Source organism: Diceros bicornis, chromosome 1 (genome assembly GCF_020826845.1).
Source record: "Diceros bicornis minor isolate mBicDic1 chromosome 1, mDicBic1.mat.cur, whole genome shotgun sequence".
Taxonomy (NCBI): Eukaryota; Metazoa; Chordata; class Mammalia; order Perissodactyla; family Rhinocerotidae; genus Diceros; species Diceros bicornis.
In genome coordinates, this window is record NC_080740.1 from 90,939,670 (window position 1) to 90,951,322 (window position 11,653).

The window sequence follows — 11,653 nt, forward strand, 5'->3', positions numbered from 1 at the left end:
CACCAAAAAAAAAAAAAAAACCAAGCCCATCAACCCAACATCTAGAGTATCTCTCAAACCTGTCCTCTTTCCAACTCTACCTCCAGGGCCCTCATCCAAGCTTAGGGCATCTCCCACATGGACTAACAGAACTGTCTCCCCGAAACCACTCGTGCACCCTCCGATCCAGCCTCCGCATTGATAGCTTGATATTTTAAAAAGCCAAGCCAGGACTTCTCCTCCAGGAAAGGTGGTCTAAATACTTTGGACAAAATCTCCTGCTGAAGACAGCTGGAAGAGCTGGTCAAATGTTTATAAAATTCACACACACACACATTCTTAAAAGCTTCAAAGAGCTAAGAAGATAGTCCAGGAAAGGATAGGATTCCAAAGAGGTGACCCTGTTACTTGAGGCTGTGGTTGCCCCAGAAGATTTTGCCAATTGGAAAGAAGTGGCTGAGAGGCCAAGCTCACTTCTAGTGGCCTTGCATGGCTGGAAACAAAAATCAGAGTCAGGAGCCTGCCAAGGGTGGGGGACTGATAAACCACCCCCAGGCACTGGGTTCAGCCCCCAAAAGACTACATCCAGAAATAAAGGTGAACTGAAAGCAAACCAACCCTTCCCTGAATGGTAGTCCAGCTCTGAGTCATGCAGGTGCCCCAGAAAACATCATGCCCTAAGTATGAACTAACATGAGCTCAGTTTGCTAATCCCTCCAGGCACCTGGCAAAAGCTATAGAAAATTCTCTTTGGTGAACGACAAAATCACCCCATTTCAAATTATCTCTACAATTAATTTCACAAACACAGTATTCAACATACAAAAATAACCAGACACACGAGGAAGCAAGATTCCTTGAGCAAATAATCACCAAGACAAAAACAACAAATGCTGGAGAGGCTGTGGAGAAATGGGAACCCTAATTCACTGCTGGTGGGAATGCAAACTGGTGCAGCCTCTATGGAAAACAGTATGGAGATTCCTCAAAAAATTAAAAATAGAAATACCATATGACCCAGCTATCCCACTTCTGGGTATTTATCCAAAGAACTTGAAATCAACAATTCAAAGAGACTTATGCATCCCTATGTTCACTGCAGCATTATTCACAGTAGCCAAGAGGTGGAAGCCAACCAAGTGCCCATCAACTGATGAATGGATAAAGAAGATGTGGTATATATATACAATGGACTACTACTCAGCCATAAACAAGACAAAAATCATGCCATTTGCAACAACATGGATGGACCTGGAGGGTATTATGTTAAGTGAAATAAGTCAGAGAAAGACAAACACCATATGATTTCACTCATATATGGAAGATAAACAAACACACGGACAGAGAGAACTGTTTGGTGGTTACCACGGGCAAGGGGGTTGGGGGGTGGACACAAGGGGTGAAGGGAGGCATTTATACGGTGACTGACAAACAAAAATGTACAACTAAAATTTCACAATGTTATAAACTATTAAGACATCAACAAAAAAATAAATAAAAAATAAAGATTCCTTGAGCTAAAACCATCAGAAATAATAGTCAACAGAAATAGAGTTGGAGGAACTCCAGACTCTAAAATAAATTACGCTTACTATGTCCAAGAAATTAAGTACCAAAATTGAAAATTTCAGCAGAGAACTGGAAACTATAAAATTACATGGCATATGAAAACCAGGAATAAACAGACACTAAAAACTAAAATTATAAACTCAATGGACAGACTTAGCAGCAGATTTGACATAGCTGAAGAATGAATTAGAGACCTAGAATGCTGGTCAGAAGAAACAATCCAGAAAGAAGTATGGAGAGACAAAGGAATGGAAAATACAGAAGAAAAGATTACAGATACGGAAGTTACAATGAGAAGATTTTACAGATGTTTAATTGCAGCCCCAGAAGAAGAGACAAAAGAGAGACTCTAACAGAGGCAATATTTGAAAAGATGATAGTTGAGAATTTTCCAGAATAGATGGAAGAGATCAATCTATAGATTTGAGAACTCAAATGGATCCCAAGCAGAATAAATAAAAGGAAATCCACACCTCAACCCACCGTGGTAAAAATGTAGACAAAGACAAAGAAAAATGGGAAAAGCACCCAGAGGAAAATGATAAATAATAGTGCTGGTTATTCACCTCTTGTCTCTCAGGTCACAGCCCACCCTTCGATAATCTGCGCTGTGATGCTGGGGCTAAGGTCTGCAAACCATACTTCCCAGGGCCCCATGTCAGCTGACTTCCTCTTAGGTTCTGCCAATGGGAGGCACTAAAGGGAGATTAGCAGCCAGAATCCCCTGAAACCTCCTGAAACTCCCTCGCAGGTATAGCCCAAGCCAGCAGGGCCCCTCTTGTGGTCTGAGCCCTAGACAGGGGTCCTCCTACAAGCCCCTAGGTTCTGTTAGCCCTACCTCTTCCCTTTTATCCTCCCATGCCTAGGAATGGAAGCTGCTTCCTGTAATTACTAGTATCTGCATAACTCAGTATCCTCTTTTGCTCTTTCAGCCTTCCCAAATCTGCATAAGCAATCCACTTTGTGTATTATATTCCCCTTGTTTGAAAAAACTAACATGGTTTATATTTTCCTGAGTGGACCCTAAGTGATATAGAACTCTTCAAAGGAGCCACAATGTGATAGATAGCATTATTGTTCCTAATTATGTGCCACCAATCCTTGTGGGAGGCTAGTACTTTCTCACCCTGCTGACATCAGGTTTTGGCCAAAGACATGCAAGGGTAATGACACATGAGGATAAGCGACATCTGCTGTCACTTCTCAGCAAAAGCTTTAAGAAGCATCACCTGATTCTGCCATGGCTCTTTTCTCTCTGCCAGGAGACTAGCATGTCCCAGGCAGGAGCTGCAGCCAACCCAGCATGGACACAGGACATGGACAGCAAGCTAGAAATAAACCTTTGCTGTTGTGAGCCAAGGAGATTTAGGGGATGTTTGTTACTGAAGCATACTCTACCAAAACCTGGCTGATTCACAGAATTAGACACATCCAACTCCTCAACGGCAAAAACAGAAGCCAACAGACGGTTGAACATTAGCTTCAATGTACTAAAGAAAATTACTGCCAACTTAGAATTCTATACTCAGAGAAACTATCCTTCAAAAAGAAATGCTAAATAAAGACATTTTCAGACAAAACCCAAGAGAATATGCCACCAACAGACCATTACACATTACAGGAAATCTAACGGCTGTTTTGCAAAGAAGGAAAACAATGGCAGATCACGGATGCAGGAAGGAACGAAGGATAAAAACCATGGTAAATACTTGGGTCAATCCAGCTGAAGATTCTATGAGAAAACAATAAGGTCTGTGGAGTTAAATAAACAACAGTAGCTTGGAAATCAAAGGAGGAATAAATGGAATTAAATGGTAAAAAATTAAGTGGAATTCAAGTGTTCTAAGGTCTCTGCACAGTCACCACTAGAGAGATACACTGATATCTTGTAGCCCCTGCTCTGCACGGGGAAGGCACACATCTCCGTGGTGTCCTTCCCCACGCTGCCCAGCGCAAACACACCTGCCAGGACTCTGCAACAAGTGAGGTCACAAGAGACGAGGAAAGACTGAGGAGCTGTCAGAGACTGAAGAAGACTAAGGAGACATGGCAGCGAAATGTCCTGGGGGTGCTGGGCAGATTCTGAACCAGAAAAGGGGCCTTAGTGGAAAAACTGGTCAAATCAAATGAAGTGTGCACTTTACAGGATTGTACTGCTGTTCACTTCTCAGTCGTCCGCCCTGTGCCGTGGCTACATATGAGGTTAACACGGGGAGGCCAAGTCAAGGGGATAAGTGATCTCTACTATTTTTGCAACTTTTCTCTAAGTCTAAAACTATTTCAAAATAAAACCTAAAAAAAAAAAATCACCCAGAGACATTGACTGTTAACATTTCTGGTATATTTTCTGCCTGTCCCTTTCCTTGCGCAGGGTGACATTTTATGCTCTGCAGAAGGAAGACCACGGCAGACACATGAATTTACTCCACACCAGGCTTCCAGGGATGTCACTGCATTTAAATCTCACAACAGGCGTCATCATCCTCATTTCACAAGTAAGGTAATTAAGGTCTAGTGCAGGGTAAAGGTCACACAGCTCACAAAGGCCAGGACTCAATGTGAGTGCAGGTCCTCTGATGCCAAATTCCAGAATTGCACTAAAACCCAATTCTTTTTTTTTTTTTTTTAATAATTTTATTTATTTTTCCCCCAAAGCCCCAGTAGATAGTTGTATGTCATAGCTGCACATCCTTCTAGTTGCTGTATGTGGGACGCGGCCTCAGCATGGCCGGAGAAGCGGTGCATCGGTGCGCGCCCGGGATCGAACCTGGGCTGCCAGCAGCGGAGCGCGCGCACTTAACTGCTAAGCCACGGGCCGGCCCATAAAACCCAATTCTTTAAGAGTGAGTTCACCCACTTGTCCATGCACACATTCACTCAGCTTGCCGAGCACTTCCCGCAGGGAGACAGGGTCTCGGAGGCCATGGCCCCCCCATGGACCTGCTTCCATGCTAAAGGCACACAGCCTGGCCTGGGTGGGACAACGGTGACAACCCCTGCAAGCAAGGACTCACTGCCCAGCTGCAAGGAGTGTGGCTGCCTGACAGTGCCGAGCTGTTAGCACCTTCTAGGTCCATTTCAGCTTTTAGAAGGAGTTCGTGCTCTTCTCCGGAGGCCGACAACTGAGCAAGGCAGTGGCATAAGGCCCTTTTCTGCCCAACGGGGGATCCTCCAAAAGGCAGATCTGGAGGTCCCTGCTGGGCACGGCCGTTGGTGGGGCCCTCTGCCCAATCCTGCTTCCTCCCCTTTCCTTTCACAGATGTTCCCCTCGATAAACTCCTGTGCTCCCAACTCCAACTCAGCATCTGCTGCCCCAAAGATCACCTGCGACAAGCTGTTCAGTAGGTCTATGTGGCCTTCCCACCAGCTCCCGTGGATAAACTAGCTCAAGGATGACGGGTGGTCTTTGCTCCCTCTGGTGCCCTCTTTGTCCCTGTCAGCCTGGTAAGCCCCCCGGGGGCTAGCAGCTGTGTGTAGAGTAAGAGGCTGGTCTGGGGCCTGAACTCCCTGGTGACCACATCGCACCATCCTGTGCCCATCCTGCCACCGGACCTGCCAAGGGGGACAAACATGTGCTTAGAGGACCTTGAGGACCCAGTGAGGATCTGCGTGCGGCCTGGGCCTCAGAGGAGGTGGAGAAGTGGGAGGGGAGCTGCTGCCCTGGTAGGTCTGGACGGAGGGTGGGGTGGGGGCGTGGCAGTGCCGGGCGGGGATGGTGTGTGCCAGCCTGTCTGGCTCTCTCGGGTGGGGCTGGATGAATGTTTGGGTATAGGCGGCAGCCATCACATGGCTCTGTGAGTGGGGCCTGCTGCGGGTTGGGGATGGAAGCCAGATAGGCGGCTGTATTGGGCACATCTACTCAGCAGGCTGAGGAAGCGGGACAGAGCAGGGGCCCAGGAAACCTCTGCCTCAGCAGAAGATACAGGGCAGAGAGGCCTGCTTTTCAGACTTCCAAGGCCGTGGCATTTCATGTACCAGGGCCCAGGGCAGGCAGGGCTATGCCCTGGCTTGGCTGACCGGCTGGGCATGGACAGACAGAAGGGCGGGTGAGGGGCCTGCTGGGAAGACATGTAGTGAGGGGGTGCATGGGTGGCCAGGTGGTTGAGAGCCCCCCAAGACCAGGACCTAACTGGTCAAGCCTGTGGCTGCCATACTCCGTGGGAAATGTCCCTCTTTCGGCACTGAAGTGGTACACTTCAGCACCTCAGCCATCTTTTCCACACAGCAGGAGTCCCACAGGTGACCCCAAGGTCACTCCTCCTGGCCTTCCCTTGAGGGGAAGAGAGAGGGGCGAACTTGTCCGTTCTCTCTCAAGAGAGGAGTGTCAGTGGGCAGGTGGCCCTGGTGCTGGTGGAGGGCAAAGCAGAGAGCCCGCCAGCCCCCTGCCTGCCGGAGGCCCTGCCTGGCCGACCCTGAGGGGTCTGAACCCTTCAGCCTTGTTGTAGGCAATCGTACCTGTGAAATCACCCACCCTGAAATAAATGTATATTACAACTTAAAATGTTTGTCTACACTGAAATATTGATGGATGAAATATCATAATGCCTGGAATTTGCTTTAAAATAACCCAGGAGTGGGGGAGGGATGGGGGGGTTGGGGGAAGGTTTATATGGAGATGAATAAAAGCACAAAGTTGGGTGATGGGTACATAGGAGGTTTGTTTTTGTGTGTGTGTGTGTGAGGAAGATCAGCCCTGAGCTAACATCCATGCTAATCCTCCTCTTTTTGCTGAGGAAGACCGGCTCTGAGCTAACATCTATTGCCAATCCTCTTCCCCCACCCCCCAAAGCCCCAGTAGATAATTGTATGTCATGGTTGCACATCCTTCTAGATGCTGTATGTGGGACACGGCCTCAGCATGGCCGGAGAAGCGGTGCGTTGGTGCGTGCCCGGGATCCAAACCCGGGCCACCAGTAGTGGAGCGCGCGCACTTAACTGCTAAGCCACTGGGCTGGCCCATAGGACGTTTTTTAATGTCTTCTCTCTACCTTGATGTATATTTGGAAATTTCCATAATTAAGCTTTAAAAGTAATCTAGGTAAAGTCCTTGCTAAAAAAAAAGACTGCCCACTACCTTTAGTTAACCCTGGAATATGAGAATCCAGGTTCACTTGAGTGTACAGTTTGATTTTCTTTTTCAAATTTTTAAATTGAGGTAAAATACACAACATGCAACCATTTTCAAGTGTGCAGTTGAGTATTAAGTATTAAGCACACTCACGCAGTTGTGCAACCATCTGCAGAAACCACCAGCTTTCCTCTTGTCATTGCACAATTCTGCAGTGGCTTCCCCAGACTGCTCTCAATCCCCATCCCCGCTCCCCGACGAACCAATGCCACTGAGGGAATGGTCTCCCAAGTTCCAGAGCACGGCACCCTGTTACTACCTGCGTGCCAGCTGGTCCTGGGCTTGGCAGTGGGGCCAGACCAGGTTTCTGGTGACCTGCCAGTGGGCCCGTTGGGCTGCCTGGTCTTCCAGGGCGGCTTGCACACTGCAGGCCTGGCTGGCTCCTACAGTCTGAGTGCCCCAGGGTAGGCACTTGAGCAAGTCCTGGCAGCTCTCAGCTTCCACCCCACCTGCGGCCTGCAGCTGCCCCGGTCACCAGGGAGGGCCGGTGGGGGGGCATTAGGGGTGACCAAAGGCTCCTCCCCAGCGCAGGTGACTCAGGGAGGGCAGTCCAGGTCCCAGGAGTCCACTTTCACCCCGGGGTGTGGAGCACATTTCTCTGGGTGTGGTGTGAAGGCGGGGGAGCAGGGTCCTACTGCCTTGACCCTGACAGCCACAGTGCCCCGCTGTGACACAGCTCTCGGATTTAGAACAGTCTTGGCGGAGCTGGCAGGAGGTGGAGTGGGCACCAGGAGCTACCTGTTAGCCTGCTCTTTGCAAGGTCTGAAATCCTCAGACGCTGCCTCTCTAGGAACGCCCAGCTCTCCTCCCTTGACCTGGGGCCCGGCCAGCTCCAGGGGAAGGAGAAGGGACAAGGGAGGGCAAAGAGTGAAGGGCAAAGGGTAGGTGGGGGACACACAGCTGTAGGTCTTCCTTCACCGACTTATGCCATTTCATTCTCGGGCGATTCTGCCTGTTTACAAATGAAGACACTGAGGCTCAGAGAGGTCACCAGGAAGTTACACACCAGGGATTAGAGCCAGGACCGCCTTCCTTCACCCTCCTCCTCCTGGTTAGAAAGCAGCCATGAAGTGGCTTTTTGCAGATGGTGTTGGAGCTGAACATGATCAACTGTCAGGTCCTGAGGGAGGCCCTGGGGGGTCTGGACGTGGACTGGGGGGCCAATCCCTGTACGCTCAGGGCTTGCTGTCTCCTGGGGGTGACAGACAGGTAGCCCACACATGCTGATGCACCGCCACAAGTGCTGCCACAGCGACAGAGGATAAGTGGAGTGATTCTGCCCCGGGCACAGGGGGTGCCCTTTATGGATTCTCCCAACAACCAGCACTTTCAGATGAGGACACTGAGGCAGTCCCCAGCACAGAGGTGCACAAGGCAGGGGCTGGGACGGGGCCCAAAGGAACCTCGGGACCAGTTCTGAAGCTGCGGCGCCACCTCTCAAGCAGCGGAGAGTGGGGACAGAAAGCGTGGGCTGGCAACTGCCGCTCAGGCAGAGTGGGTGACGCTGGGAGGGCGGCAGGGAGACTGCTGCAACAGTCCAGGAGAAAGGTGCTGAGGCCAGAGGTGGAGCCAGAGGGAAGGGGGAAATTCCTGGTCTCCCGGGGCGGGCCCAGGATTTCAGTCCTGGCCACACGCAAGCAGCACAGATGCAGGTACTCCCCCGGCCAGGGAGGCAGAGTGAGGCAACAAGGAGAGTGCATGCGAGCTGGGGTGGCACTCAGCCTGCCCAGCCACTTTAGACAGGCTCCATGGCAAGCATTTTGTCCTTGCGACAAGCTTTCTCTCTAAGGAGAAGGCGGAAGGACAAAGTAACATGTTTTACAGATGTTGCTTCACTCAATCCCCCCAGCAAATTATGATCCCCTTTTCCAGACAAAGAAACTGAGGTGCCGAGAGAGAGATTAAACTGTCCAAGGCCAGCCGACTCAGGAAGTGGTGCACCCAGGGAACCTGCGTTCCCTTCCCCTGGCCCGGCGCCCTGAGTGTCTCGCCCCTTGGCATCTGGGCGGTGTGGCTCCCACACCAACTCTACAGGAATGCCAAGTCTGGGGGCAGGCAGCCCAGGAGGGCCCCCACCCCACGCTGTCCAGGCAAATGTGGGGAGAGGACAGAGGCCTGGCTCCTGCCGGCTTCTGACTCCCCGCTCTACCCAGCCCACCTGCTTCTCTCAAAGGCTGAGGAAAGCAGATGGAGGCTAAAGGCCAGGGGGACAGGGGTGAGAACAAGAGGCAGCCGCAGTGGAGGGAGGGAGTGCGGTTGAACAGAGCGAGCACCAGACTAAACGGCAAGAGACCCAGCTTTAGGCCCAGCCCTGCCAGGAACCAGCTCTGGGATGTGTTTGGGGGGTGCCAGGTCATGTTCCCTCTCTGGACCTCGGTTTTTCCATCAGAGGGGTTGGACTGAGGGCACACAAGAGTTCAGTGTAAACTCTATGGTTTATGTCTGCAAATGTGCACAGGAAGGCACAGGGTGCAGGGCGTGTGGATGGGGAGGAGGAGGCACTTTCTGGATTGGAACTGAAGCAGCCTCTCCCCTGGGGCAGCTGGTCCCCTCAGCCTTGCAATCCTCATCAGCGTGATCAGGACAACCTCAAAGGGCTCAGAGAAGCCACAAAGGAAGGAGCATCTGCCAGGTCAGCCCCTCAACTTCTAGGGAGGGGGTGGTGGGGGGTGCTCTTAGTGGCCTAGAGACCAGAGCCTGTACAGGAGGTGGCGGACAGGTAGCCTGCTCCAGGCTGGAGGGGACGGGGACCTGACCTTTGTTTCTCTGAATGGCAGCTCTGCTAGAAGGATGAAGCCAGGCTGCTCTCTGCATCTGCCCCAGTCCCCTGCTCTCTGCAACCCCCACTGCAGAGAAGGCCCTGGTGTGGGCAGGGGATGAGCTTCCTGCTGAACTGCTAGGTTCCACCAGCCTCCAATTTACAGCTGCCCTTCTCAGGTGTGCAGCCACTTTCCAGGTATTCCATTCTGCCAGGGCCCTCCCCCGACTCTCCTCCGGGTCTTTGACAACTCTGGGCTCCAGGGTGTCTTCTGATTTCCTTCCCTCCTGCTGGGACGCTCCACAATACTGAACTCCCTTCCTCACCCACCTCCCTCTGGCAGCCTGGGGCAGACAGAACACTGGACTGAGAGGTCAGAAGACCTTGGATAAGTCACTGTGTCTATAACAACAGAAAGGCGAGGAGCAGAATCTGAGTTTCACCAGAGCTTATCTCTGACCCCCTCCCTCTCCTCCTCATGTAATTTCTTGCCAAGACAAGTCAATTCTTCTTTCAAACCATCTCATGGTCCCCCCCTCTGCCCCTGCCCTCCGTGGCCCCGTTTCGGTTCCCTGAGACTCCTATAATCCGGCCTCCCTGCCTCCACCACCTCACCGGGCCTGCGTACACACACGCCCCACAGTCCAGCTGGGTCCTCACGCTGCCCTCTCTCAACACCAGTGTGCCAGCTGTGCCCCATCTCTCCCACCGACCTTTCCCACCCCAGGCTCCGTGCTCACTAGGAAGCTTGCCTTCACCTGAACGTGCCCTGCCCTCTCCAGCCATGGGCCCTTGCTCCATGACGAGCACCCTCCTCCATGGAAATGCTTTCCATCCTTCAAGTACCATCTCAAAAGCTACTTCCCCAGTGAGGCCTTTCCTCAGGTCCCCAAAAAGATGAAGTGTGTCCTTGCTCTGAGCCTTTGTCAGCAACCCTACCAGACTGGGGCTCCTCAAGGCCTGACACACAAGTTATTAATGAGTTTTCTTAAATACAGAAGTCCTCCGAAATCTGGCATTTCCATTGTTAGGAAGTTGGTAAGGACAGCATAGAAGACAGGGGTTGCAAACTGGTGACCCATGGGCCAAATCTGATCCCCGGGTGACATGATGTCTTTTTTTTAACTGAGGTAAAATCAACCATTTTAAAGTGTACAGTTCACTGGCAGTTAGTACATTCACAATGTTGTGCAACCACCACCTGTATCTGCTTCCAAAACATTTTCCTCATCCCAAAAGGAAACTCCATGCCCATTAAGCAGTCCCTCCTCATTTCTCCCTCCCCACAGCTTCTGGCACTAAGCTACCTTCTGTCTGTCCGGATTCATCTACTTCATATAAGTGGAATCATACCACATGTGGCCTTTTGTGTCTGGTTTCTTTCACTTACCATAATTTTTTGGAGGTTCATCCATGTTGTAGTATGTATCAGAACTTCATTCTTTTTCATGGCTGAATAATATTCACCACACGGACATACCACAATGTGTTTATCCATTCATCAATTGCCGGACAACTTGCATCATATCCACCTTTTGGTCATTGTGAATAGTCCTGCTACGAACACTCTAGTACAAGTACTTGTTTGAGTCCCTGTTTTCAGTTCTTTTGGGTACATACCTAGGAGTGGAATTGCTGGGTCATATGGTAACTCTATGTTTAACTTTTTCAGGAAGATATGGTGTTTTAATATTTTGAATTTGAATGCCTGTAGGTCCATCTGTCTGTCTCCATCTTTTCTATTGTCTTACACCTCACCCATTGACTCACATTATTTATCTGGCCCCTAAAGGCATCTTAATGTGCTGCCCCTAGGAGGCGTTGGCGGCAAAAAAACTTAGCACCCAATTCAGTCGCTAACGAGCCGGAGACCTTGGGTAACTCTCTCCACCTCTCAGAGTACTATTTTGTTCAGCCTCAAAAGGAGATAATGCTTACCTAAGCGGAGGCGGCGAGGATCAGAGAGGCGATGGGCAGAACGTGCCTCTTCCGAAGCTGTCAAGGTCTGGAAACGGAGGGGCGGGCGAGGCCAGGAGGAGGAGAAAGAGAAAGCAGGCGGGCTGGGTGCCCTCTGGGGGTGTCGGCCGTGGTCAGGGCTGCCGGGCCGCAAACCTGCCGGGGTCCGAGCCGGCGCGCACGGGGTGGCCGCGACACCGAGCGCAGCCGGCAGAGGGCTCGGGCGCCACCGCCGCGCAGCGCCTCGTTGGGGGCCGGGCTGG

At 51.2% G+C, this 11,653-nt stretch overlaps 1 protein-coding gene and 1 long non-coding RNA gene across 3 annotated transcripts in view; one reads left to right on the forward strand and one right to left on the reverse strand.

Annotated features, from left to right (window-relative positions):
• The window catches only part of LOC131409780 (uncharacterized), an 86,631-nt gene extending 75,027 nt beyond the window's left edge, over positions 1-11,604 (reverse strand). For both annotated transcript variants that reach the window (XR_009221009.1, XR_009221011.1), the window contains exon 1: positions 11,373-11,604. This is a non-coding gene — a long non-coding RNA (uncharacterized LOC131409780). The remainder of the gene's footprint in view (positions 1-11,372) is intronic.
• HNRNPAB (heterogeneous nuclear ribonucleoprotein A/B) overlaps positions 1-11,653 on the forward strand; it is a 314,463-nt gene that overhangs the window by 235,999 nt on the left and 66,811 nt on the right. The window lies entirely within an intron of this gene.